Consider the following 22,438-nt stretch of genomic DNA (forward strand, 5'->3'; position numbering starts at 1 on the left):
AAGTTCTTGTAAAGTGCTTGGGTGACTCTGCCTTGTCCATCTTCTCTCACTCCAGCCTATCTCATAGATTTGCTGAGAGGCTAAAATGGAGGTGGGGGGAGAGAAAAATATAGATGGCCTCACATTGGCTATCCCTGATATAACTATTTGAGGGGGAAACCCACACACGATCTCTATAAACATCCTGTTTTCATTGTTGATAGGTCTTGGACTGCACCTAGGAACTTGCCAAGTCAGTCACTTTTTTTCTTTAATTACTCCAGCATCTCAACAGGAACTTGTCACCAGTGAGCAGATGGCAATAATCGTTATCTTCTAAGTGACAGTCTGCTTTCTGCTGAACAGCGATAGACTGGGGCAGTGGGCGAGGAAGGAAAAAGAAAAACCACTCCAGGACAACAATTTATCCTACCTAAGGCATCTCGGGGATCATCAGTTTCTTCCTAGATGTCTAGCTTGTCAGAACCGAGATGGAAGTGCGAGGCCCTACAGCATATGAATGTGTACATTATGATGCACTTATGGGGTCTGGGTGGCAAGGTAAGTGCTCAGTATAAAGCCTGGGATTTCTACAGCTAGATTGATAATCACACTAACTATGCTGTCTATCTATGATTGCTGCTTGAAAATTTAATAAACCATCCCCAAGAGACTTATGGGATCAGGAAGTACTATGGTTACCTTTGAACTGAAGTTCCACTCCAAAAGCTATTTTGAATAGGTTTATGCATTTGATTATTTATGCATTTATTTATAAAAGTATTTATATGCCTCCTTTGTGCAAGCATCAGCACAGTGCACAGCAACTTAAAACACCTTTAAAACAATCATTGGTGACTTAAGAAAAGTTTAAAGTCTGTGACATGAAAACAAAAAATTCTTCAAGAGATGCCTGAAAGTCAAAAGCAAGGATGCCTGCTGAATGAGTGTTCTACACAACAGCATGGGACCAGTGATGCTGAATGCCCAACTTCTGGTTGAGGCCAAGCAGGCCTCTGTAACATGGGGGACAACTATCAGTGCTCCTCCATATGATTTTAGAGACTGAGCTGCAATATAAGAGCTCAGGAGATCCTTAATAGAGTTCTCCGCTACAGCCCCAAGATCTCGCTCCTGCTCAGTCATCAGCAGTTCAGACCCCTTTTCCATATGTGTGAAATTAGGATTTGTTGCCCCAGCATTCATCACTTTTTTTCTTGCTTTCAAGTAGGGAAGGTGTGTCACCTTTTACTGGAGAGCCACTGGCAGTCAATGTAGACTAAGGGTCAGCAATCCTTTTCAGCCAGGGGCCGGTCCACTGTCCCTCAGACCTTGTGGGGGGCCAGACTATATTTTGAAGAGAGAGAAAAATGAACAAATTTCTGTGTCCCACAAATAACCCAGAGATGCTGTTGTGTATTAAAGTAATAGCACAACCAAGTATTGTATTGTATTGTATTGTATTGTATTGTATTGTATTGTATTGTATTGTATTGTATTGTATTACAGAGTTTATTTGAATGTACAAGTTCCAGCGGGAACATCTATCATTTGCTGGTTCCGGGTGCAGGATTTGGATCCTCTGCCGGATTGGTTTCTGCGGGAGGGAATCCGTGCCATTGGTTCCCGCCAAAATGTATCTTTCCCCTGCTAGTCCTCTGTTATTATATAAGCCCCCATTTTCCCCATTCCTGTGTTCTGGCTCTTACCTGTTCTTTGAAGTAAAGAGATGTTGTACCAGGTCCTCGCCTCCAACTTTTTATCTGCACCGGGCTGAAATCAATGAAGACCCACTACACAACAGATGCATTTTAAATAAAAGGACACATTCTACTCGTGTAAAAACACGCTGATTCCGGGACTGTCCACAGGCCGGATTGAGAAGGCGATTGGGCCGGATCAGGCCCCCGGGCCTTAGGTTGCCTACCCATGATGTAGACAATGCTGAGCTGGATGTACCAGTGGTTCAACTCAATAGAAGACAGCTTCCAAAATTTCAAAGTTTTTACCTTGTTTTATTAAATGCAAGTAAAATAAGTAAAATAAGCATGCTATATTGGATCACTCTCCATGGCACCAGAAAATGATCCAATACAACTTGAAAATCTTCTGATGCAAATTATTCCATGCATATTACCATAATTTGCCCTGGAAAGTTTTCCAGTTCATTTTTTTTAAAAGAAAACCACACCGCTTGCTCCAGATGCTGTTGTCCATGGAAATATGTGAAGTGAGTCTTCTAGGTGTAGAGCCCTGTTTATGGAATGGCTCACTTCACAGTACTTATTCTTTTTGCACTAGATGATCTTTCTTTAAAGTGTTGCTTCTGTGGATCAGTTTTTATGATCATTCATTCATTCGGCCTTTAATGGCGTAATTTAAACCATAAAATCCCATCCATAAAACATTGCTAATCCAGACATATTAAACACATAAAACATATAAAAGACTCTGTTTTTATGTTGCTTTTACCTGCTATTTTATTTATTTTTTGTTAATTTTATATTTTAATGCAGGGGAGGTGAAGGGAAATATCCAGTGTTATTTTTCTAGGGGAAAAATGGTGCTGGAATTCATCATGAACCCCTCCCTCATTCTCTTATAATGGCAATGGGGCCCACCTGAGAAGGACCAGAACTGAGTTCCAGAAAGTTCCATCTCAAAAAAGTACTGGAAATATCTATTAACCAAGTGGTTTATCTGGTGCCTTCGGTGCAGGCTCCAGGTAAAGACTTTGTCACCCAGGTCTTCTAATTTACAGTAAGCATATAATTCTGGTGCGTTCTTAAAATTGCATCAGTTTTATGCTGGATCTAATTGTTTTTCTGCTGCTAAATACAGTATACGCTGGCTTTTGGGTGCCAGGGTGTGAGCGTGCTGATTTGTACTGCATGTGCAGTAGTTGGTTTGGGCTGTTTGTTGTGCTGTAATGTACCTAGTTGATTTATGTAGTAGCTACATTGTAGCTGGATTGCATTTTGCATTTTTAAAATGTGTTTGCAAACAGCCCAGAAGACTTAATTGAGGGGCCATAAAGAAATGTAACAAATAAAATAAGAACTAAATAAGTGTAAAAGGCAGTCACTGTGTGGTTTCAGCAAAGCTTAATTGCCACTCATCACTGAGCTGTTGTCTGTAAGGAAAGCCAAGCACAGCCTCCCTTTCTCTTGCTTTCTGCTTCAACAGCGCCTCCTGCCAGTGACTTGGCCACCCTCTGCAGTTCTGGCAAGCTGGCAAAAGGCAGGGGCTGCAGCCCGTTGAAATAGGAGTAGCAGGTGGAAGGAGGGGAGATCCTGCTTTGTGTGTGAGAGAAATGACAGCATCCTATATACAGGTAGAGTGGATGCAAGGGAGGTGGCCATGGGCAGTAGTCAGTTCTGGTTGTGGTAGAGAGAGGAAAAGAAAGAGGGGGGGAAAGGGTGTTTCTGCAGGGAGGTGGAGGCTCATGTAAAGACCCTGGTGGGCCTTTTTGTGGGGGGCATGTGTGGTTTGTGTTGTGTATCATGCTGGGGAAGAATATAATCAGTCGGAGCTAAGGAAGATCCTTCTCTGAAATGCTGGGGAGCTACTGCCAGTCACAGCAATGCAGCCTTTGCCAGAAGTTTCAGGTAACAGCTGGGCTGCTGTGACTGATAAGACTTTTAGTCCAATACATCTAGGAGGGCACCTGGTTGGCAAAGGCTGGCAGAGAGCTAGACAGAGCAGTGGTTTGCCTGACTCAGTACAATGCAGCATTCCATGCTCCTATTTTGCTTGGGCTGCTGATGTAGAATGCCACCATTCAGTTACCAGAAAATCATATTAATTCAGGGCTGCCTATAAATGTAACAAAAATACATACCGGTAGTTGTAGTAGTAGCAGTAGTAATGATAGTGATGGTGATGTCCCCCTAGCTTGGTGTTTCCAAGCTGGGGTAAACTGAAGTTCAAATAGGGCTGTGAACCTATACTCCTATATCTGGGAGTAAGTCACATTGAGCTCCCTGGGGGCTTACTTCTGAGTATACATGAGGAGGCTTGTGCATATGTGTCTAAAATAGCAATAATAGCAATAATAGTGATGGGGGTGATCATCATATAGGAAGGGCATCCACCTGGCTCCATGTTCCAAGCCAAGAGTCAGCAGCAGTTTGCTGCTTCAGCTGCCGGAAGCACAGCCATTGGCAGAGTTTGGACACTGCAGCAGCAGCAGCCAGCAAGAAGGCTTGGGGTGGGGGTGGGGGGCAGAATCCTGCATAGAGGAGGAGCCTCCCCGTGTCCCAGGCTGCTCTGGCCAGGAGCCCACTTACTGCAATGGGGAGGGGCAGACAAACAGCCAATCTACCCTGACCCCCGACTCTCTCATTCTCCCCCTCCTCCCCATCCTCCTTTCTTTCCTTGGGAAGGGCAGGGGAAGAGAATTCTTCTCCCTGCTAGACAGATCTCCAAAGGGCTCAGCAGCACAGGGGTTGGGTGCAAGGAATGGGAACTCCATATACTCACAGGTCACACCCATGTTCACTACTAGGGTTGCTAATTGGGCAAGTGAAAAAAATCTTGCTCCTGTGCTTTTAGCAGAAGTGTGATCTGTGGAAATCAGCATCTGAAACAGCACCTGACTTCCTGGCTGTTCATTGCTGCAGAGCCCGCTGCTGTTTAAAGGGACAAGGACTGGTTTTAAAGCTGGCAATCACACACACTCCACTGCAAGGGGGCACAACCCACCTGCAAACTCTTCTTCAGTTCCAGAAAAATTCTTTCTGCTTTATGTGCCCTGCCGTCAGATATGTTGCTTGCTCACTCTGCCAAAGAGCCTCAGCAGATCAACTGGGGGGGGGGGCTTGCCCTGATTTTCTGTGCCTGTTGACTGCTCCTCTCCCCAGCATCTTTACAGAAATAAAGAAGGATTCATGATTTTTTTTTCTATATCAGGGATATGAGACCACAGGCTGAAGGTCTGAATATGGTCCTCCGTGCCTCTATCTGGCTCCCAATACTCTTGCCAAAACACACCTCCTCCCCTCAGGCCACACCCTCCCTGGCCCTATTCCAGAAGACTCCAGTAGATGTTAATTTTACCTTAGTGGAGTTGTCTAGTTTCTACACCCACACACCCCTCTCCAGGGCCAGTCCAAGACATTTTGGCACCTGAGGCGAACCACAAATTGGGCTCTCCGCCACCAAGGAAGAAGAGGGGTGTAAGTATCTGTATCAGGAACATGGGGAATAATAAATATCAACATTGGGAACAGGAGGGCACAGGGAACCGAGAGGCCTCTGTGGAGGCAGCACTGCAGAGAGGCGATGCTGCAGAAGAGACAGCAGATCTAGCCTCCAAGAAGTGTGCTGCCACTGCTGCTGGCACTGGGGCAGGTAATGCATTCCTTGGAAGCCAAATCTGACGCCCCTGTAAATCCTGCCACCTGAGGTGGTTGCCTCACATTGCCTTTGCCTCATGTGTGGGCTGGCCCTGCCCCTCTCTGTCTTCCATCTAGGCAACCAGAATTTAAGAGTGCATTTCTGCCTACCAAAAGCAGAGGCAGTGAGGGGAGTCAGCTGGAGAGAAGACAGACAGAGAGATCTGAAGAGCCACATCCACACTCATCTGAGATTCCCCAAACCTGCAGGAACAAAGTGGGGTGCTGTTTGGGTTTTTTTGTTGGGGCAGGGGGTTGTTGCTGTTGGGTATTTTTTGTACCCTTCTTTTAGATATTGTTTTGATTTATGTAGAAATTTTTCAGTTTGGTTGCATATTTTTAGTGTTTTATTTATTGTTCACGACTACTTTTGTCATGTTTTTCATGTTGTAAGCTGCCTTGAGTGTAGCTTAAACTGTGAAAAAGCAGCATGAAAATAAAATTATGTATGTACATATGTATGGCGTGCTCTCTGCTTGTGCTCAGAGGCGTCACCCAATTCTCCGTATGTTCCAGAAAGGTTGCCCTGGCACTGGGCACAGATTCTAGAGCTGACCTTTGGCAGGAATTAAGCCTCATCTGGCTCAAAGGAAACCGGGTTGGTGTGAGACCCACGGAGAAGGGCACTGGCATGATTTCTGTCTTTCCATTGCACCCTCTAACTTGCCGCAGATCCTGAGTCATTCCTGCAGCATCAGCGCCTCCCTTTCACCTCCCTCTCCGGCTTCTGATCCCAGCTCAGCTGAAGGCAGATACTGAAGCTCAGACTTCTGCCTTCCCAGCCTGCATCTCCTCCTCCAACACCCACCATCAGTGTCATTTCTCCCTCCCCACTTCTTTGCAGGTCACCATTATCCAACACCTTCAGGGGAGGGGCGGGATAATTTCTGTGGCTAAGTGCACCCCCCCCCATCATCCTTTCCCTCCACTTCATGGATCTCCTTTTCCCTCTAGGGCGACAGCAATCCCATTTGATGAATAGGGCTGTGTGTGCTGCAGTAATTTCCTCCCTCCTGGGCATTGAATCAGCAACAGCAAAGGAGCATGAAGCAGACAGTTCCTGCAAAAGGAGATTGGACTGAGGGCAGGGTGAGTAGAGAGAAAGAGGGGGAAGGCAGTGATTTCTTGCTTGTGGAGGAATAGGGAGCAATAAAACAAGCCTGTTCCTCCACACTGCATAAGCAGAAGCTTTCGCATTAACCTCTTCTTCCTCTGGGAAGGTGCCTGCAGAGAGATCTCGATGAGGTTCATCAAAGTGCCAAGCCCCATCAGTCTAGCTGGAGGAGAAAAGGGATGGAGCCAGGAGCCTGCCACTGTAGCTTAGTGGTAGAGCATCTGCTGCTGCACATAGAAGGACCCAGGTTCAATCCCCAGCATCTCCACATAGAGCTTAAACCCAAGAGAGCTGCTGCTGGTCAGTGTAGACAATACTAAGCTAGATGGACCAGTGGTCTGACCTGACTCAGAATAAAACAGTTTCCTTTGTTCCTGTGACCTTCCAAGTACAAAGGGTAGCTTGGCTGTTTCTTAGGCCATCTGCAGAAGCGGAATCACTTTATGGTGGTACAGCTGCCTTGCATGCGGAAGGTCCCAAGCTCAGTTCCCAGCTTCTCCAGGTAGAACTGGGAAAGAGCTGCTGCCAGTCAGAGTAGGCAGTACTGAGATAGTTGAACCAATTCTCTGACTCAGTTACAAGGCTACTCTGAGGGGCTAGGGTCGCTGAAGATGCCAGGCAAGAAACACAGTGTGTGCACTTGTAGTCTGCTAGACGGACGTCACAGTGGTAGAGCACATGAGGTAGCAGGTGACAGTAAACACCTTTACCCGAGTCCCCAGAGGAGAGCTCCTGCCAGTCAGAGTAGATTCAGCTTTGGACTAGATTTAAGAATAGTGTGGCCTGCTAATCAGCAGCTTCCTATGTTGTATCCTTGGGCTCTGCCCAGTAAGTGGAAGTTTTGAATTCCTGGTGGCAGCCTTAGAAGTATCTGGTGAGCCCTATAAAAAGGTAGAATTGGAAGGGACCTCAAAGATCATCTAGCCCAACCAAGTTAGCCCAGCCAATGCAAGTAGCTCACTACTCCAGCATCCTTCAGAGTTGGCCATTCCAGCTCCTGCTTAGAAACCTCTAACAAAGGAAAGGCCACCACCTTTCAAGACAACCTGTGGACCAGCTCAAGCCATCAGGAAGGGGTTCCCCTCCCTAATGTTCAGTCAAAATCCAGATGTTCTCATTACCTTTGCTAGAAGTTCCCCAATTTCTTTCTTTTTAAAAAATTCTAAACCAGTACAGTACTGGGGAAACTGGTGCCCTCCAGATCTTGTTGGACTCCAGTTCCCATCTTCTTTTTCTTCGGCGATCAATTATAGCCAAGTAAGATTGTCTTCCATTAATATGGTCTTGACGGTATGTCCATGAGTGACTGTGAAGGCCAATTCTGGATCCACACATTCTTCAACAGTGGGGACATAGGTTTCCGGGCGAGAGTTGATCATAATGAGGATTTGCCAAATGTGCCTTCCTCTTAGCTCATTTCTCCCTTTCGTCCTGAGTTCGAGAGCCAGTGTGGTGTAGTGGTTAAGAGCTCGTAATCTGGGGAACCAGGTTCGCGTCTCCGCTCCTCCACATGCAGCTGCTGGGTGACCTTGGGCTAGTCACACTTCTCTGAAGTCTCTCAGCCCCACTCACCTCACAGAGTGTTTGTTGTGGGGGAGGAAGGGAAAGGAGAATGTTAGCCGCTTTGAGACAACTTCGGGTTGTGATAAAGCGGGATATCAAATCCAAACTCTTCTTCTTCGTGGTTCAAAGCCTTTGGTAGAGGCTTTTCTCCGATTGGAGGGCTCATAGGCCAGTGTTTTCCAATCATACAGGTTCATAATGCTTTTTTAAAGTTTTGCCTTGAGAGCGTCTTTAAACCTCTTTTGTTGTCTGCCAGCATTACAGTTTCCATTCTTAAGTTCGGAATAGAGTTGTTGCTTTGGAAGACGATAATCTGGCATTCGAACAACATGACCAGTCCAACAATGTTGATGTTGAAGAATCATTGCTTTAACACTAGTAATCTTTGCTGCTTCCAGTACACTAACATTAGTTTGCTTGTCTTCCCAAGTGATATGTAATTTTTTCCAGAGACACCATTGATGGAATCTTTCAAGGAGTTGGAGATGGCATTTACAAGTGGTCCATGTTTCACCATGGTAGTATAATAGCTTTGTATACAAGCATTTTTGTTTCCCTGCAAATGTCCCGGTCCTCAAACATTCTGCACTTCAACTGGGAGAAAGGGGCTCTCACTGAGCTCCTCCTCCTTGACCTTATCACCTTGGGTGACCCTACTGGGAGTACAATACAGTGGTACCTAGGTTTAAGAACAGTCTTGTTTACAAACGATTCTGTTTACGAACTCTGCAAAACCGGAAATAGTGTCCCAGTTTGCGAACTTTACCTCGGTCTAAGAATGGAATCTGAAAGGTGGAAGGGCACTGGAGGTGGGGGGCCTCATTAGGGGAAGTGCGCCTCGGTTTAAGAATGGTTTCGGTTTAAGAACGGACTTCCAGAATGGATTAAGTTCCTAAACCAAGGTACCACAATATTAATAATAATAATAATAATAATAATAATAATAATAATAATAATAATAATTAATTTACTATTTATGCTCCACCCATCTGGCTGGATTTCCCCAGCCCCTTGGGGGGGGGAGGCTTCCAACAAAATATTAAAAATACAGTAAAACATCAGACATCACAAGCATCATAGGAATGTGCAAGCCCACTCAACATGACAAGGTAATGATCCAGTGAGTGAGCAATTCCCATCAGCCTCAGCCAGCATGGCCAGTGGTCAACAATGATGGGAGCTGTAGTCCATCAAGACCAAGAAGGCCAAAGGTTCCCCCTACCTGTTCTAAAGTACCAGCTGTCTCACCGACTTTGGTGCCATCTGCAATATGCCTATTATGTACTTGCTGCTTAATAACCAGATAGAAACACGAATCCATAAAATCCCTATGGATCTTACACAATCTCATTGTCCCAGAATGATATTTCCCAATATGATTAAAAAAACAAACCAAGTAGCAGACTGCTGTTGTTGGCCTCTGAAATCTTGATAGTTTCATGCATGCTTGATTGATGGTGGGGCTTCATTGTCAAAGACAGACTGCACAAATCAGCTCTTTAAAGGGGGGTAATAAGCTGGCATCTCACATGCATTACAGAATGAATGGTAAAGAAAGGCAAGAAGGAAACAAATGGAAATGCTAAGCCTTGATGGATACTGGAGAGGAATGCAGCAGGCAAGAAACCATGCTCTTTTGTAGCACATATCCAGCCAAATTCAATTGCATTTCATTGTACATCCTCCAGACTGAGCCCTGGTACTGAAGACACACAAGTGCTCGGGCTGCGGGAAGAACTTTAGCCACAGTTCAAACCTCCGGACGCACATGAGAATCCACACCGGAGAGAATGTGTGAGACGCTGGCCTCCCAAAGATGGGACATGGTGGACACTCAAGTCCAGGAAGCTCTAGGGGCCCAAGGGTTCCTCATCTCTGATTTTGCAGATATTTTCGCCTGGGTGGGTAACATTAGGGATAGAGCTACATAATGTGGGTAGATCATAGAGAGGTGGGTTTAGAAGAGATATTGACTGACCTTTTTTCATCCTTTCCTTTCCTTTCCTTTTTATAAAATAAATGTTTTAATCCCCCCCCCCAAAAAAAACCCAACAGTTTAAAGACCAAGCACCCTGACTCCATTCAAGTCTCAATGCTAATTCCTCCCTCAGCATTTGTGAAGGAGGATGTGTCTGCACACTAAAAGCATACAGTTGCTTTATACCAATTTAACTGCTATGGCTTTGCTGAAAAGCAGTTTAACAACCAAATTGTTTCTCATAGTTCAAGGTCTGGAAATTCACTGTTGGGGACCCCTAAACCTGTCACAGAACTGTAGGGCTATTGGTGGAGTGATGTTATTTTTCAGGTTTATAAGTGGAATCTTCAACAAAATGTTGCAGTGTGTATGACTCCTGTTCTGAATTCCAGCCAGGCACCTAGCGAAGCCTTTCCCCACAATACTCCATTTCATTCCTGCTTCCAACAGTCAGACAGCATTGTGTAGCCACTGAGCATGCTCAGTCCACATTTGATGGTTTTTCAGAGTTTCTTCCTTTCAGTTTACCCCTGCCCCACATGGGGTTTTTTGTACTTCTGCCCCAAGCCTGTCCATACCATCATCTTGTGTGAGGATGGTGCCATTTTGGCTACATAAACAATGGCAATCCCAGCCTAAATATTAGAAACAGAGGGGAATGAGGTGTCAGTGTCAGAACTGAATCATTAGGGTGGGGCTACATTATTTACCGCCCCTCCCATCACTGGTCTTCCTTCAGCTTACGAGGGTGATATGGGGAGAGGCTCTGGTAAGCTTGGTGTGGTGCAAACTGCTGACAGGAGGTCAGGTAAGCGCCACCAGTTGCTCCCAAATCGAGTCCTTGGGGTTTATTTCTGCATTTTACAACAGAAGTGATAAATAGCAACATGTAAGACAAGCCAAAATGTTAATGCTCCCTTTGTTGCAGAACCAAGAGCCAAAGAAAAGCCTGCCTATTAGCTAATGGCAAAAGATTCATAGGCTCTATTAATGCACTGGTGCGATTTCCTAGCACTCAGACACTACGCAATGCTAACAGCATTTGTGGGTGCTATAAATTGCAACCATGAAATTCAGCTAGCTGCTGTAGGCTGGATGAAAAGGCATGCAGACTTGTGAGGTTTTAAAACCTTTCATTCTCCACCAAAGCCTGCTCCCTTCCTTGCCGCAGACAGTGGGAACACCAGAGGTAGATTTACCTAGGGTTGCCATATTTCAAAATCTGGACAGAAAAGTTGTTGAGCTTTTTTTAATGGATTTTCCCGGACATGTGGCAATTGTAATTTAGCACCCACAGTGACAATATCTGCAAAAAAATAACCCTGCACCCTTTTCCCTTCTCCCAGATCAGAGAATAGTGGCCACTCACTCTTATGCAGAGGAATAAAGCTTGCCTGCATTTGCAGTGTTCAGGAAGTCCTGATGGTCGGCTGATGATCACTGGGGCTTGCAAAGTGTTGTGCTCCACACTTTGCAAGCTCAGGTGATCAGCAGATTGTTGGCACAGCTAGTCTAGTCTTGATGCCCTGCAACTCCCTTCTATTCAACTATTTATTTACGTGTGCCCCCCCCCCATTTCATGTATGGTGTATGGTGTAGGACAGATGTTCGTTGCTTAACCAAAATAGCCTCATGAGGCAAAGGAGGAGAGCTATTGAGCCTGTGAGCTAGAGATGCCCCCACCATTGTTCAACCTCTTGGTAGGGCCAAAGCACCATGAGAATGAAAAAGACTGCATATACACAATACATTTAAAGCACACCCTACTAAAAGAAAAGAAGTCCTGGGAACTGTAGTTTATTCACACAGAGCTACAGTTCCCAGCACTTTTAACAAGCTACAGATCCCAGAATACTTTCGGGAGTGATTTAAATGTACAGTGTGTCTACAGTCACAATGCAAAGCACAATTATAACTAACTTGGCCACTATTGCTTTAACTGCTGCCTAGAGTTTTCAAATGCAACGAATAAGTTGAGCAGAATGTGGGACTGTCATACCGGAAGATAAAAGAAGATTCCTGCAGGAGTTTGCATGTTTGTTTTCATTTCACCAGGATGGCCCTCCTAATTAAATTAATTCAAAGCTGTAGGAGCAGCAGGAAGGCTTTTGAAACCTCCCTGCCTCTTTCCCCATCCTTTTCTCATGATCCCACTGCCTGTAATTAGGAGGCCTTTGCAGGAACCTGGTGTCAGATGCCTCCGCTTTGTTTCAAGGCAGAATACACGCTTCAAAATAGAAGGGGTGAAAGAGATGACTCTAATCTTGCAGATCCTCTGCTTTGCCTGGTAACAGCCATGAATTATGTATACCACCAGCTTCCTCTCATTCCTGCAGCCTTGGAGAATGAGGGCAGCGGCATGAGTCTGCGCTTTTCTGCTTTAGAGGCCCCGATGCGACAGGGTGAGGTGAGGTGAGATGCATCAGCAGAAAGAGGCAATAGTTGCCAAAGCCTGCAATCCTAAACAGAGGCTCCCTTCAGCCCTTGGCAAGGAGCTGTATCTGCACCTCCAAAGCCGAGAGGGACCATGGACCAGAAACTCAAAAGGTTGCTTTTTGATGAATTTCACACTCTGCCAGTGACTTCCTCCATGGCCATCAGGGCCAGATCTAATCTACTCTGTCTTCCTTCCTTCTCCATCAATCTGCCTGCCTGCCTCCCTCCCCTCCCTTGTGCAGCCACCCAGAGCAATGGAGAACTGGCCTGGGGGCGTGGAGATGGACAGGCAGGCTCTGAACCAGAGTGGAGAGGTGATTTGGGGGCCTGAGCTCTTGGTGTGCGGGACACACACACACACACACACACACACACACCCCGTGGCCAACCCCTAAGCACATCCCTGATCCTAAGCTCACTTACTTGGGAGTAACTCATGGAATTTAACTGGACTTGCTTCTGAGTAGACATAGTTATGAATGCAGGGAAATAGATAAGAAGACTGTGCTGTGAACCTCTCCCTGTGCCCTTCCTGGGCTGAGCAGGCAGTCCATCCCAACCAAAACCCATCTGCTATATTAGGAACATAGGAAGGTGCTTTATAGCAAGTCAGGCCACTGTCCACCTAAGTGAGTACCGACTACCCTGACTGGGAGTGGCTCTCCAGGGTTTAAGGTAGGGAATATTTCTCAGTCCTACCTGGAGTTTCGGAGGAAAGGCAGGCTGGTGAAGGTTTTACAGGAGGGATGGGCAGTCTCTCAGTCTTTCCTTTTACTAGTCTTAAATCCTTAAATATATATATCCCTCTCTCTCACACACACACATACACACACACACAGAGAGAGAGAGAGAGAGAGAGAGAGAGAGAGAGAGAGAGAGAGAGAGAGAGAGAGAGAGAGAGAGAGAGAGAGCTAATTGTTAATTCCATGCTTCCAAATGCTGAGTTTAGGCTCACAGGCATAAGTAGCTTTTTCATGTTGCTTCAGTACAGCTGCCCTCAATGCAATATTTTATTTACAATGTGTTGCAGAAACATTCATAAAGAGGGGAGAAAATATATGGTTTCTATTGCTGTTACTTACTTGACACAGTAATTTATCATCCAGACTCCGCTTTCAGCAAGGGCTGCATTTTGAGCTCTTTATCTCATTAATCTCCAGTAAGATGTTATCTGCAATCTTTCTGGTAAGCCTAGTTTTTGTATAATAAGGGAATCCACAATGATTAGCGGATGGGTCCAATTTTATTTGCAGCACTGGTGTGCTGGATACATTATTCTATTAGACACCCCCCCCCCCTTGAGCTTCAGAAATTGTAGACTGATTATTACTGTTGCTAGCAAAAGGGGCGGGGGAGAATAATAAAATTAGAGGGTATAGCTAACATGCAGCTAATCACTTTTTTGCTTTTTCAAACAGACAACAGATTAGATTCATAGAGGCAACATCTGTAGCAGCTGTGTGGCTGTATATGTTTATCCTGGATATAAATCAGATGGAGAAAAATTTAAAAGGTATCCCTTAAGGCACAAAAGGGCTCTGGCTTTGAATCAGTTAGCAGCACTCCCACAAGGGAACCAGAAATGTATTTTGAAGGGTTTTGTTTCTTTTGTAATGGGAAATTACAGTAAAATAATCTTAGCAGGGCTAGCACTTTGATGGGAAGATAGATGAAGCAAAGAACTGGTGTCTGAGTGATACAGCAAGGCTTAAAATTATTTTGGCCCTAGCAAAAGGGAAATCCATACTCCAGTTGTATGGACTGACATGGTCTGGGCTGCCACTGTGTAGACTCCATTGAGGACAAGGCCAGGTTGAAGTGGTTGGGGACTCTGATGCAGTTCCCAGAATAGGTCCCCTTTCCCTCAAAAATGAATGCATGAAAGAAGATACCAGAGAATACATTTTGATATATCTTAAAGACTGAGAAATGTATTTTTTACATTATTCTATACATATTACATGGACTACCAGAAATACTCTGATCAAGGGCAGCTTCAGAACTCTCAGCAAAACACAACGAAAAACATACCTATCCTTCTAATGGGTGTAGAGGTGAAGAGGAGGAGGAGGAGGAGGAGGAGGAGGAGGAGGAGGAGGAGGAGGAGGAGGAGGAAGCAGTGGCGTAGTTAGCTCCCCGGCCGCCCGGGGCAGCAAACCCGAAGGCACCCCCTGGGGGGAGCAGGGTGTCCGTCACGTGCATGCGTTGCATGTCACGATGCATGCGTCATGGCACATGACACATGCACGCACAGGAGGGATACGACACGGCGCCACAGCAGGCAGCAGCGGGCGGCGTCCGGCAGGCCTCCCCCTCTCCCTCTGGCCCTCCCTCCGCCCGGTCCTGCTCGCCTGCCGCCTGGCTTTCTTCAGGGCCATTGTGGAGGCGGGCAAGGGCCGTAGAGGAACCAGGCTCGAAAGCCGCTGGAGCTCTTTCCACAGTGCACCCCGGCCTCGCCTCCACATAGGCAGTGAGGGGCACTCGCAGCAGCGGCCGTCAGAGGTGGTCACCCCCATCCAGCCTGCTGCCCCCCGCCCAGCCTGCCGCCCGGGGCAGCATGCTCCCCTTCGCCCGCCCCCCCCAATTACTACGCCACTGGGATGAAGAAAGCTCAGACTTGCAACCATGGGCCTAGTTGCATTTACACCATCCTAAATCTAGTCATGATTTAGGAGAAGGCCCAACTCCAGTTTTAGTTGAGCACTCAGCAAAGTGCCTTTTCATAGAGCCCTTCCTACACAGGTGGGCCTTGGGAAGTTTTACGTGATGGTGGTTGCAACAGGCAACAGCAACACTGCAATCCAGCAGCAGGGAGCAGCCACTCAGATTCCCAGTGGCGCCCTGGAGCAGTGGGAAATACCCAGAAAACTGAGAGGGCAGGAGGAACTGAGTGGTATACCCTGGAAAAAGGGATGGGTGGTTGGGTAGCACAGTGACCTGGAGCATTCCACCCTAAAGCATTTTATTTCCAAATAATTACACAGAAAAGGAAGCCTTCTGCAGACACCACTTCTCTCACTGCTGTGAGAGGGAAAAGATGTAGCTCAGTTGTGGAGCATCTGCTTTGCATGCTGAAGGTCCCAAGTTCGGTTCTTGGCATCTCCAGGTCAGGCCTGAAAAGACTCCTACCTGAAACCTTGGAGAGCTGCTGCTGCTAGTCCATGCAGGCAATACTGAGCCAGATGGACCAACAATCTGACTCGGTCTCCCTATGCTCCTGTGAGAAGCTTCAACCTTCCCTGCAACTTTCAGAATTACAGGAGTGCTGTCCAGTGCTGATCTAAGCTGGTGCCTTCCAATGGTTTTGAACCACAACTCCCATGAGCCCCAGCTAGCATGGCTGATGGAAATTGTAGTCCAAATTATTTGGAGGCAGCATTTGAAACTTTTAGGCATGTTTTGCGACAATGAATTTCATTAGCGTGAGCAGTTTCTGAGCTCTGCGTGCAGTTCTGCACCAAAGATTTCAGATTAAAACTGCAGAGTGGAAGGAAAAGAGGACCTTTTTCTGCCTCTCCACTTACAGCTACTCTCTGAAGACTGGAAAAGAGACCCTCTTAAGAATATTAGGGGGTCAGCCAGGGGAAGCTTGGCTTTGTTTTTTTGTTTTTTGCAATCTTCAGATGAGAGCTAATATGAAAAATGAATATAAGATTTTAGCTACAGTTCATTCATTTCCAGCTTTGTATTCTTGTTATATTAAAAAAATGTGCCTGGACATTCTGTTGTTGTGTCCATGACCCAACAAGCTCCTAGCTTTCATAGCTCAGTTTCTAACACTGTCTGGAGGGCATCAGCTTGGGGAAAGGCTGATCTTAAAAAATCTCAAAGGAAGACAACATGAATAAGTATCATGAACATCTGCATGGCACACAGAAGGTCCCAGGTTCAATCCTGGCATCTCCAGGTAGGGCTGGGAGACACCCTGGTATGAAAGTCTGGAGAGCTGCTGCCAGTCAGAGAAGGCAATACTGAGCTAGATGGACCAATGATCTGATTGGGTAGAAGGCAAATGCCAATGTTTCCATACTCCTAAACCAGTGGTGGACTTTGGTCTCTCAAATATCAGTGGCATAGCTGCCAAGTTTTCCCTTTTCTCGCGAGGAAGCCTATTCAGCATAAGGGAAAATCCCTTTAAAAAAGGGATAACTTGGCAGCTATGATCAGTGGTACAGTCATACCTCGGGTTAAGTATGCTTCAGGCTGAGTACTTTCAAGTTAAGTACTCTGCAGACCCGTCTGGAAATGATTAATCCACTTTCCATTACTTTTCAATGGGAAAGTTTGCTTCAGGTTAAGTACAGACTTCTGGAACCAATTAAGTACTTAACCTGAGGTACCACTGTACACTAAAAATTGGTGCTCCTCACCCCATTCTACAGCACTGTTGTAGCGTCCCCTGTAGCACGGCAGTAGGGTAGTGAACCAGCTGCACTACCCTAAAACCACCTCTGCATAAACACATGTGTGAATTCAACTAGCCACAGGCTGCTTTGCTTGTGGGTGGGCAGTATAGAACAGTGCCCTGACCAGGGTGGTCTTCTGCAGCTTGTTTCAGGTGACCCCTGGTGGCTCAGCCAGTGTTCACAGACCTTGCAGGAGTTAATAAAAACAGCCATGCTTGACACTATTGTACGACTGCAGCAGATAACAGGTCAGCTGATACTTGTTCTCTTTAGAAAGGGTTTTGCCTTGCAGCTAGAATCCCGTATCTTGATTCCACCCAGCCCCACCCAAGCCAATGCTGTAAGCCCAGACATTGCACCAAATGATGTCAGCTTTTCCCTCCCCCACTTTCTGAGTCAGAGAGAGAGAGAGAGACGCAGAGAAAGACTGATATGAATTTATGTTTCCAGAAATGAAGTGGGGAGACAAAGGGGGTGAAGTCTGTCTGAAGAGCAGGAGCCTAGGGCTGCATCTTAAACAGGGTGTGGCCAATCCGGTTACTGCAGTCTGTGCTGCAATGAGGTTTTACATCCCCCCTAGGACCTTGATCTTCCGTTAACTCTCTCTGCACCAACAGGAACAATACTTTCTCAGACTAGCTAATTGTTTTTTTAAAAGACTGGAAGCAGGTATCTGAGCTCAGAGAAGCACAGATCTTTAGAGCAACGGAAGAAGGGGAGGAAGGTGTTGCGTTGCTGGGAGATACTGAACTGACAAGCAACTGCATTTTCATAAAGTGATAGCTCACCTTTCTGTTTCTGCTGAGGGTAGACAGCCCCTCCCTTGGTGAAACATTCCCCATCCTCCCACATCATCTTCACAACAACTGACCCAAGCAGTGATGTCTGGTGCCTAGTAGGATAGAAACATAGCTGCCAAGTTTTGCCTTTTCTCGCAAGGAAGCCTATTCAGCATAATGGAATTTCCCTTTAAAAAAGGGATAACTTGGCAGCTATGGTAGAAAGCAAATGAGGCCGAGGGGAGGAGAAACCAGAGCCAATGGCATGTGGAGCCCAGAGCAAAGAAGAGGCAGTCAACTAATTCTACTTTTGCTTCCACCTTCTTTCCTGCTGAGTTCTACAAGGGGTGACACTGAGAAGGTAGTGCCACCCCCTGGATTGGTTGCAAGTAAGAAGGCATGTATTTGGGGGCTGGCCAAAGGGAGACTGAGGGTGGTGGGACAGTGCTCCACTTGACCTTAAATATCAGCCTCCACTGGGTTCAAGGTCACCCAAATAAAATTTGCTGAATGGGGATATGAAAACAGGTCTCTCTTGTCCTGGCCTGCTAGCTGTTCAACAGTGGAAGAGAGTGTCATGGCACCCCCTGAATTAAATTAAATTAAATTAAATTAAATTATACTTCACCACAGGTTCATGAGCCATACTGGAGTAAACTAAAGGCCCATCTAGCCCGGCATTCTATTTTTGACAATGGCAATGGTAACCTGCTTTTAAACTTAGAGGCCCCAATAGGAAATATTCATTCATTCATTCATTCATTGCATTTGCCTTTCCCCCCCCCCAAGGAGCACAAGGTGGTATACGTGGTTCTTCCCCTCCTCAATTTAATCCCCACAATAACAAGGTAGGTGAGGCTGAATGTCAGTGACTGGTCCAAGGTCACCCAAGTGAGCTTTATGAACAGATGAGGATTTGTACCCGGCACTCCCTGGCCAAACACACTAACATTCTTTGTTTAATTCCCCTTTAAAGTCATTGAAGCCATTGGCCAGCACAACTTGTGGCACAGTGAATACTAGAACCCAGGGTTGTCCTGTGAAGCTGATCTTTGGGAGACTCAGGAAGACAGGCAAGTTCCTAACACAAGATGGCCATCAATGTGGACATCTCTAAAAGGGAATTGGGCAAAATTTATGCAGGAGAAGCTTATCAATGACTCTGAGTTGTTATTTTTATATATTTCCTCCATTATCAGAGTCAGTGTGCTTCTGAAGACCAATTGCTGGGGAGCATGAGCAGGATAGCGCTATTGGCCTTGGTCCAGTATACCTGAAGGAGCGTCTCCTCCCCCATCGTTCTGCCCGGACACTGAGATCCAGCGCCGAGGGCCTTCTGGCGGTTCCCTCGCTACGAGAAGCCAAGTTACAGGGAACCAGGCAGAGGGCCTTCTTAGTAGTGGCGCCCACCCTGTGGAATGCCCTCCCACCAGAGGTCAAAGAGAATAACAATTACCAGACCTTTAGAAGGCATCTTAAGGCAGCCCTGTTTAGGGAAGCTTTTAATGTTTGATGGATTTCTGTATTTTAGTATTTTGTTGGAAGCCGCCCAGAGTGGCTGGGGGAACCCGGCCAGATGGGCGAGGTATAAATAATATATTATTATTATTATTATTATTATTATTATTATTATTATTATTATTATTATTGCACTCATGTCCTCATCATGGGCTTCCCATGCGCATCTGATTGGCCACTGTGAGAAAAGGCTGCTGGTCTGATTCAGCAGACGCTTATAATGTCCTTCTGACTTCTGTCTGCCTTGAATATACTGCCTGTTTATATCTCAGGGTGATAGAATTAGGTGATTTATTTTAAAAAGCAAAAAAAAAACCTACTCTTGTTTCTCTGCATCATGCACACTGTGATTCTAAAATGCTCCGTCATGCCCTCACTTGGATATCTTTTGAAGAAACCAAAAAAGTCCCATACATTTTATGCATCCTTCATAGAAGCACTGGCAGAGGAGTGCGGGGGGAGCACACCGTCCCGGTGGGGTGCCATCACGGCTGCTCCCCAGCCCACGCCGGGCGCCACACCCCCACAGGTGGCATGCCACACCCCCGCGGTGCGCACCAGCCCCGCCCCCCGCCTGCTCTCCGTCCCCTGGTGCCAGAGTATGAAGCTCTGCCACTGCATAGAAGGTGTTCCAGTGCCCTTGATCATTGCCCTTGAAGAGAAGGTGGGATTCAAATACAGTATAGTGCACAATAATCATCAGTAACATTTCACAGCTCTTACTGGTGGGGCTGTTGCTGAAGCAGGAGTCTGAAGCAGATCTCCCCGTGCAAATTTATCTCCATTTGCAGAGGTTGCTTGGGAGTTGCAAAAGACACAAGAAATTGTTATGCAGACATTATACCAACTGATTGATCAATACCTTAAGTAGTCCTTGCTATTAGGATTCTCTCTCTCTCTCTCTCTCTCTCTCTCTCTCTCTCTCTCTCTCTCGTTATATATATACATCCACTGACAAGAAGCAAATGCAAAACTCTACCTTTGGGGTGACCTTTTGGTAACTTTTGGTGTGTGTCTTGCAGAACCCTTAAAAGCAGAAACCCTTCAAAGTGCAAACCCTTATATCTCTGCTTGGAGGTAAGAACCACCGAGTTCAATAGGGCTTACTCCCAGGTAACCTATATACAGTGGTACCTCTGGTTACGAACTTAATTCGTTCCGGAGGTCCGTTCTTAACCTGAAACCGTTCTTAACCTGAGGTACCACTTTAGCTAGTGGGGCCTCCAGCTGCTGCCGCGTTGCCAGTGCACGATTTCTGTTCTCATCCTGGGGCAAAGTTCTTAACCCGAAGTACTACTTCCGGGTTATGAGAGTCTGTAACCCGAGGTGTTTGTGAACCGAGGTACCACTGTACTAGCAAAGTCAGAGCTTAACACTTGAAGCACATTTGGCACCAGTCAGCTAAGCTCCCATTTTTGATTACATACACAGTTTGAGGACTTAAGTTTGTGAAGTGAGACAATGGAAATGGAAAAGGATGCAGGATTCTAATCAAGCAGTATCATCCTCAGCATCATTGCCTGTATTATGTTCACAATTTTCTAGGCACTAAACAAATATTAAAAATGACACAGGTTTCCTATCTAAAAGCCATGATACAAAAGGAAAAATCAGAGGAGGGAAGAGAAAAAAACAAATTCAGGATCTGAAATTTTTCCCCAAAAAAATCAATTTCCATCATTTCAGACAAAATGTCTCAAACTCATTAACAACAAAAACAATTAAATGTGTAAGAACTATTCAAATTCAGTGCAGATAAGAATAAATATCTCCACTTAAGAGGTTTGTGGGGAAAGGAAGGCCTTCCTTTGGCTCAGAAAACACAGTAGAAACAGTGCCTTTTCTTGAGCATCAAAGTGACCGAGAAGAGAAGGCATAGCAGCCCTACCTTAACCTAATGTGACTGAATCCCAGATCAACCCCAATTGCCCCTGCTTGGTCCTAGATCTGGGATTCAGTCGGTGTTGGGGCACAGTCCTAGATGGTGCTCATTTGTCTGCACTTGCCTCAGAACATCTGAATGATGATCAAAACCTAGAATCATAGAGTTGGAAGAGCTTAAAGGCCTCCATGTTCTGATCAGTGTGTGTGTTCTCCATTTTGGATGTTGCTGTGTGCTTGGAGAAGTGACTGCTTAGTCACAGTCACTTGGGACTAACTTCTTTATGGAATAGTTCTAGTTGTTATGTAACCTAAGCCTGACTTCAGGGATACGTCTGTGAACCTGAATGAATCTGTGAGTAAACTACTTTTATATTAACGTTAATCAGATTCTTGTTTTTATTCATAGAATCATAGAATCACAGAGTTGGAAGAGACCACAAGGGCCATCCAGTCCAACCCCCTGCCAAGCAGGAAACACCATCAAAGCATTCCTGACAGATGGCTGTCAAGCCTCCACTTAAAGACCTCCAAAGAAGGAGACTCCACCACACTCCTTGAACCAGAACCACCTGAAGACCTTAAACACCTGAACCAGAATGCTAATTTTTGGTAGTACACACAAATCTCTTCACCTGTCTTGATGTCTTTCTGGTCTAATAAAGGTGTTATCTTTGCAATTGAATTTTGCGGTTTTCTTACCAGCTTTTACTTCTTGCATGACAGAGATAAAAGGATTGTGGATCTTCCCAAAAGGTTTAGTCTGAGTATAAGAAATCAGCCATTTCACCCAGCTCGTCACTCAGCTGAATGCAGTTATTCTCACCTAACTTGTGTGTGCATTATTCACTTTGACACTGCAGAAAAGAAACAGCATACCGTAGCTGTTCAAGGATGTGACACAAACAACAACCTACACTCAGATCTTTCTCTATAAGATTTGGGAAGAAAGGGAAGAGTTTTCCAGTCTCAGGAAGAGTTTTCCAGTAATCAGTTATTTCTTTCAAATTCCAGGCACGATAAAAGGGATTAGCTTTAGGGATCAGAGCATGACTGGTTTTTGAGGGGCAAGAGAGGGAGGCATATTCCTCAGCCAAAACTTTACTTCCAGAATTTAAAAGGAGAGCCTGACTTTTCCCAGCTGGGGAGTAAGGTCAGCCAGATCTGTTCATTTCAGTCTTAAGCCTTGTTCTCCACATTTCTATATCAGATCAAGATATTATTATTTTTTAAGTATGCTATTTTGCCTAATATACACATTTTTGTAAATCACTTTCCCCTAAATAAGGCATGTTTCTCCTTAATCTTCTTCCTTGCCATTCTTTTCCAGCTCAGATTCCCCTCCCCAGCAACTTTTGCTGATAAAAGAACAGGAGCTGATGGAAAGT

The 22,438-nt window shown here is 45.7% G+C and overlaps 1 long non-coding RNA gene across 1 annotated transcript; it reads left to right on the plus strand.

Moving 5' to 3' along the window:
• The first annotated feature begins 263 nt into the window (after positions 1–263).
• LOC148683461 (uncharacterized) lies at positions 264–21,735 on the plus strand. The gene is made up of 3 exons (XR_015947026.1): positions 264–540; positions 6,330–6,464; positions 21,460–21,735. It is a non-coding gene; the product is annotated as an uncharacterized LOC148683461 (long non-coding RNA).
• Positions 21,736–22,438: the final 703 nt, after the last annotated feature.

This window comes from Zootoca vivipara, chromosome 14 (assembly GCF_965207765.1).
Source record: "Zootoca vivipara chromosome 14, rZooViv2.hap1.1, whole genome shotgun sequence".
Taxonomy (NCBI): domain Eukaryota; kingdom Metazoa; phylum Chordata; class Lepidosauria; order Squamata; family Lacertidae; genus Zootoca; species Zootoca vivipara.